The following is a 7,447-nucleotide window of genomic DNA, read 5'->3' as shown; positions in this document are numbered from 1 at the left end:
CTGTGGGAATCATCAAAGATGATACGAGTTCTTCCTAGACGTTGTCAAATTTAAAGTAGATATAAGTTAAACAAAATTATATCTTAGTAAATATTGGGAATCTATAACTTAAAGTATCTATGAAGTGATCACATTATGATATGAATATAAGATACATGTATTGTGATACCTAATAAAATAAAGATTATAATGTCCAAACTCGACAGTGATGTAAGTAGCTCATAAATCGGAGTCATTTGACATGCTTGTTACTTTGGAATGAAATTGTACTTAAGAATGTCTTCTGGAGGTAGCTTGAATAATGATTAACATTCCAAAAAATTATGATAAAGTTAATGTTGATGCAAAACTAATAGCAAGAGTATTGACTTTCCTACTTTGCCAAAACAACAATACTAGGGGCGATATTTGAGAAAGAAACTAAACAAAGATCTTTCTTGCTGTAAACCTAGTGACAAAACGAAATTTGATAGGTTGCAAACAAGAACTTCAATTCTGCCTCTGATAGTTTCCTGAAGGCCTCAGAAGTACCACCCCACCTTCCTGCAAAAAATAAAAAATCAATGTCGAGCAATTCACACACCATAGAGAGAAGGGAGGAGTGTTCACGTAAAGGGGAATGAAAAGACAAGTATAAAACATAATAGACCAATGATAGTATATGTTTAAATCACATTTGAGGGGAAAAAATTTATGTGTTTATTGTTGTGACATATAAATAAACTATATGAATGAGAAGCCATAAAAAATACCTATTTGAGCTCTCCATGTATGATCATGTTCCCTTTTCTAAGAAAATAAAAGCAGATAAAACAATGCATGATCCTACTTCAATTCCTAGCCCAAATGTCATAATTTATCTTGATCATCGTAATTCAATAATATATATACTAGAGGACATAAAAAAATGATTATCTTAGTTTTCTTGATATCATTTTTGTAAAGAAATATATCAAAATTACTTAAAGTTTCAAGTCACCAAATTATTCTCTCTTAACTCACATGCAACTAGCATAATGAACCTGGCAGAAACTTACCCTTCAAAAAGCAATTTCTTCTTCTCTTGCAACTCTAAGATCCTCTCCTCTATTGTATTTTCAATCACAAATCTCACAATCCTAGAAATTAGAAAATAACAATTAACTCTCTTCATTGGTATAGTTTGTTGAAAAAACACAAGCACGTACCTGACTGGCTTATACTGCCCTATGCGATCGATTCTATCTTCGGCGGGGCGGCAGTTGCTAAATAAAAAGGTGGCGCCATTCCCGCTAAAGAACCTCTCCGCAGAAGCATTCCACCAATGATCCATCAAGAAAACCTAGCAAAGGGCCAGATTAGAGTGGCACATCAAGGAATGTAGAATATATATTTACAAAGAGAGGAAAGGAAAATATTACTTCTAATGTTGCTGTAAGATTCAGGGCAAGACCTCCGGCTTTCAAGCTCATAAGAAATATAATGCAACTTGGATCGTTTGTAAATTTGGTAATTGCATAATCTCTTGCAGTGATAGTCATGGATCCATCTAATTGAACACAACTGATGCCCGACTGCCAAATGCACACAAACACATGTTTTTTGTTGTTACTACCGATGGCAACAATAGGTGTCGTTAGAAATGGGAGAAAGAAAATATGACTTACCTTTTCTAGAGAATAGTGTATCAAATCCAAATATGACGTTAATTGGCAAAAGACAATTGCCTTCGCGGAACCATCTCTTTCAATCATGAACCTTATTTCTTCTCTGTTCAACAAATAAAACAAGCAATAAGAACGCTCTTATTACCATAACAGAGATATTCACAAGAATAAGATTATACATGTTAAATCCATAATATTGCATCCACTTGAACTCATCGTGAGAAGAAAATAAAGTAAACTATAAAAACAAGATAAGATAAAGTTATTGATTGAAAATTAATTGTATATCAAAGCTTCTATTTTTGTGCTTGTCTGAAAATTACCAAGACGAATTTTGTTCAGTATACTTGAAGAACTAAACCCTTTGATTTTTGCTTAAGTTTTCTGATCATTCGCCGTAAAATCCATGCTAAATGATTTAGAACACAAAGGACATGAAATTTGTCCCATAACTGCTGTAAAACTTATCTGACATGACTTGCGAAAGACATGTTTGCAAGAAGTAACCTGCAATAATTAAAAGAGCAGCACATTTTTCTAGGAAAGTATATATAAACTTCAAATGACAGAATAATAGTAAAGGAATTCATAGCATATTGCTTAGGTTGTCAAGAAATGAGGTACGAGAAATTAAATCATCAAGTCCACAAGTTTCATGGAAGTCCATTTATGTGTTTAAAGACATTTGTAAAAGAAAATATTGAGCTCTTTCGAATATTGTTTGAAAAGAATTTGCAGAAGCTCATGCACTTAAAGAAGGATTGAAAAACCTATTCAAAATACCCTCTCAAAAGACATCATAGGTGTAAGTGTGGAAAAATATGGCTACATTAAGATTTCAAATATCCACCATATAATATAAAAAATATTAATGTACTACAAATATGAATTCCATCAAATCCAATTTTAGTGAAGTATCAAATTTTAGTTATGAGGATGAAACTCACAACTGGATCTTCTACAAGATTGTGAAATAAACCACATGATTGTTCAACATTACCGACATTATTTGTGCTTCCACTTCTATCCACAATAGTACTTGAGTATTCCACAAGGTAGGGATGATCAAGAGGCTGTGGTCAGATAAAAAATAAAATCAATAAAATATAATGAAAAAATTTCTAGTTATTACTTTTGAGGTTATGCATAGACTATATGAAGTCAAAGAATTTTGAACTATTTATTTCTTTGAGGATATAAAATTGTTAAGGAAATTCAAGAGACCCAACAAGAGAGCCAAGGCATGCTAAAAACAACAAATAAGTTTATTACACAAGACACTAATGAAGTCAATTCTTTCTCTTTTTCTTCTGTCATATTTCTTCATTTATGGAATTAAAAATAAGAAATAATATAAAATGGGAGCTTCCATTTTTGTATCCAAATATTGCATCAACTTTTGTGCCAACTTAAGTTCTATGTGATATCACGATTGGAATACATCTTCAAAAAACTTATGGATGGGAACTAACTTCACCACCAAATCATATAACATGTGGATTCGATTGACAAAGGAAACATAGTAGGAAAGGATCATTGTTGGATGCCTTGGTAGGGAGTTCTCATGGGTAGATATTACACTTTATAATATATAAAAAAAATAGCAATTAATATCACAACAACAACAACAATAATATTATACCTGGTGTAATCACCACAAGTAATATATGTTACAAGTCAAAAAAACGAAATAGTAAAAAAAGAAATGAACAAAAGAAAAGGATTAATCAAGTTGAAAGAATTCTAGTACAAAATCGATAAAAAAAAACAAATTAAAACATCACTGAAGAAAAACTATAAGTGGTGAAGAGAAACTTACACTGAAAAACATTCTAGAAAAGATGGCTTGACGGAGGATATCTAACGAAAAAGAAAACAAAGAAATTATCGAAGCACGAAATTATTATCTCCGAGTTATGCAATATTGAAAGATTTAACCCATTAACGAATAAATTATTTCATTTCCATGCTTCAATATTTTACCTCAATTAACGTAGAAGTGCTGATATAGATCTTCTTAAATTTTTTTTTTTACATTAGATTCATAGTTTGAAGGTTAACAATGAACCTATAACACAAACTTTTATTCACAACTAAAACAAATACAAGTAGGTATCAATATATAATTAAGAATAATTCAGATTGAAAACACGATCTCCATACCTGTCTCATGCGTGTGAGTAGATCAAAAATGTCAGCATAATTACTCATAAATGTACCATCTTGAATGTATCTACACCAAAATACATTAGAACGAAAAAATATAGTGATAAGAAGAAGAATAATGTACCGCTTATTATATACTATTTCACAAGGTGAAATAGCTAGTGTTGAGAATTTTCCATGAAAAAGGTGTAAAATGGACATTTTAAGGATTTTCAAGAAAAAGGAAGGTTTGTGTTTTTTCACGATCACTTAACACATGGTAAATAGATGAAACATATATCATGCAAGCTCCAAAGCCCAGAAAAAAACAACATAAACGAATAAGACCAAGATATCTGTCGTTAACACAAATTCAATATAAGTAGCTAAGGGATAGCAACATAAAGGCCAAGATGTCTTTAAGACAAGCAAGCTAGTAGTTGCATAAGTACTGACGAAAATAGATTGCATACAAATTAAATTTTGCCCGACTTTCTTCGCACAGTGATGTGTAGTAGTCTTCTTCGTTAGAATCGAAAGGATCTTTGCGCAAGGTAACCTGAATGCAAAATTTAGTAACATGCTAAAGAGGAGAAAAAAATTAACAAATATGGCACTACATTAATGTGAAAAAAAAACTTACAATCTTTGGAGGAAGTGCAAGATCAGCAGCCCTTCCCTTTTTAGTACGCCTTAACAGTAGCGTTTTTAAAATTTTGTGTTTCAACAAAACCATTGCATCTCTACCAAACCCATTGTTTCTCTATCCAACCAAGTTAGTGCAAAGATAAAAAAAAATAAGATTTTAAGTCTACCTATGGTCAGAGTTCTGCAGTCACAATCTTTACAGAAGTAGTACGATTAAGGATTAATTCGGAAGAAATGGACCTGTCCAGAAGTGAGGATGTATTTATTTCAGAGAATAAAAATGTGAATTATGTTGGCCTGAAAAGAACATTAATCACAAAAAACTTACAAGTGAGTACAACTCTCCTACACGGTTCTGGAGGGGAGTACCACTTAAGGCCACCTTAAAACAAGATTCTAGCACAAGAATAGCTCTTGTAGTGTTGCTGCGTGTATCTTTCACACAATGGGCCTGTTACACGAAAATGCAATCCGTTAAAAAATTATATAGGAAGATCAAGAAGTTTAACATATGTCACACAAAACCAACAAATGTGAACTTTGAATAGACTTCTCACTAATAAAAAACATATATACAACAACCATACCCCTAGCTACCTTGTGATTGTAAAGTGGTTGGTCATGTGTACACAAGCTTTCCCCTACCTTGTGAAGGTAGAGACGTTCTTTTAGATACACTCGTGGCTCAAGTGAAGCATATCAAGGAAAACCAAATATGTTTGTCTAGTTAAACAATAATTACCTCATCCAAAATAATATGATTCCACTTCATAGAGTGCAAAATCATGATATTTTCCTATACTCAGTCTCCACTGTAGGGTAGGTAGTGATAATAAAATCATAGTCTGCGAATCTGTCGATATCTTTCTCGTTGTTGGCACCATGGTAAACAAGAACTTTGTTGCTTCCTATAGTGGTAAAGTGTTAAATCTCATTGACCCATTGAATCAAAGCAACAACAGGACATATAACAAGGGTTCCTTTCACTGCTGGGAGCATATAAGGGGCAGGTGAGAGAAAACTTGAACCAGAAATTGCTTGAAATATTTGCTTTTAGAAAGCAAAAGAGCTATAGCTTGAACAGTCTTCCCCATCCCCATATCATCAGCAAGAATAACACCTCTAGCTATAGATTCTTCTTGCTTTAACGCCCAATCCAACCACTCTTTTTGGTACCTCAGCAAGGAAATGATCAAATCAGATGGCTGCTCGACAGTTTCACTCATAAACTCATTTTGACTATTGAAGTCAAGATAACGTGTATGGTTTTCTTCCATCCACCTATTGTTCTCTTCTTCCCATATTTTTGCCACATCAATACATGGTAACCACCCTTTGCTACATCATTCATTACACAAACTTCTTCTGCTAGTTCTTCATTTATTTGAATACTATGTTTACCCTTTTGTCTATTGGATTTCCTTCCTTGTGTTATATTAGGCAAACTTGCTTCCACACTTAAATCAATACCAGCAACTCCACTAGCTTGGGCTTCATCTGCATAGACGGTTAAACCAAAACTCACATAATGAACTGTGATCTATTAATTATTCAATGTACATGATATAAAAACGACGATATTAATGTTCACATAAAAAAGAAAAGTTGTATAGAATACCTTCGTCACTGCTCCCAATGTAATTAGAATCTGAGGATATAACAATAAGGACATCCTCATCAGAGCTCCTAATTTAGCGGCTTTGTTCTCCTAATTTCATAATTCACATTCAAGTACAACCACATCATTTACTTTATATACAACACTTAGTGTATATATTTATGTTTGAAACATGCAATCTCAGAGAAATTTTTCATCACACACAAAATACTAAAAACAAAAAGAAAAATTTAATTCAAATAGTCCTACTTGTTTCTAAGAATGGGAATAAACCTGCAATATTCTTATAGGAAATATCATTATCCCCAATAATACTCACAAGTCTCATTTAATGATCTTCCCTTTTATTACTATTTATAAAAGTTTTATTTTGTTACTTAGGCGTAGTATGGTGGGTATTTGACGAAATATCTTGTTAACCCTAAATGAAGACAAGTATTGTCCCCGATACATGACCAAGTTTAAAATCTTGCCTTACTTTCTTTATTATACTTTATTACAAGAATTTATTATGCTCATTTAAATGTTTTATATATTTGTGTTTGATGAGTAATTGATTCTTCAACTCATTTGGATTGAACTTATATTTTTGTTCGATTCATCTTAAACCTAGCTAATAAGGAGAACATTGTCCAAATTCATTTAATAAGGTACTCCCATTTTTAAAGCGCTAATGATGAACTGTTATCATTAATAATATTAATTCAATCAAATATAAACCCATTTACTCCTTAATAAAAACTAATAGTAAGGGTCAAACAGTAATAACAGTGGTGTATTGACTCTCTCTAAGAAAATGTTATCTCTAATTAAACCAAGTACTTGAAAACTGAATATCACAAAATTTGGGAATAATTTTCTTACTGTCATTTTCATTTGATGTTTGAATCAATGATGTCACTCTAAATGCTAAATCGCCCTACTATAGGTTGGATAAATGAACTACTTGTAGGGAAGTCATTTTCATAGTTCTCAATTCTTGATTTTTCTAGAAAAAATTTTTTTGACCAACAAAAAGAATGAGAACTTTTTTAATTCTTCCATACCAAACACACCCTAAAATATCAATTTTACTTGTGAACTCAATCAGATTCAAGCAAAATAAATGCAAATAACATCAAAATAAAAAAGGTGTATGATTGCAAATAGAAACACTACAAGAAAAGAATGAGTAAAAGAAGGATTTTTTGAGAGAACCTTTGGTAAAAGATGAGGAAGGATGAGTATGGATCCTCATTTATACGCAAATAACTACTACAAATTTGTACAAAAAATTCCTCAACAATTGTGACCACCAGAGACAGTGAGAGAGAGAGAAAGAGCTAAATAGAGAGAGAGAGAGAGAGGGAGAGAGAGAGAGAGAGAGAGAGAGAGAGAGAGAGAGAGAGAG

The 7,447-nt window shown here is 32.2% G+C and overlaps 1 pseudogene; it reads right to left on the bottom strand.

Annotated features, from left to right (window-relative positions):
* Positions 1-448: 448 nt before the first annotated feature.
* LOC107025149 overlaps positions 449-7,447 on the bottom strand; it is a 16,133-nt pseudogene continuing 9,134 nt past the window's right edge.

This window comes from Solanum pennellii, chromosome 7 (assembly GCF_001406875.1).
Source record: "Solanum pennellii chromosome 7, SPENNV200".
In the NCBI taxonomy this organism is placed as follows: Eukaryota; Viridiplantae; Streptophyta; class Magnoliopsida; order Solanales; family Solanaceae; genus Solanum; species Solanum pennellii.
This window is presented reverse-complemented; position numbering and strand designations above follow the sequence as displayed.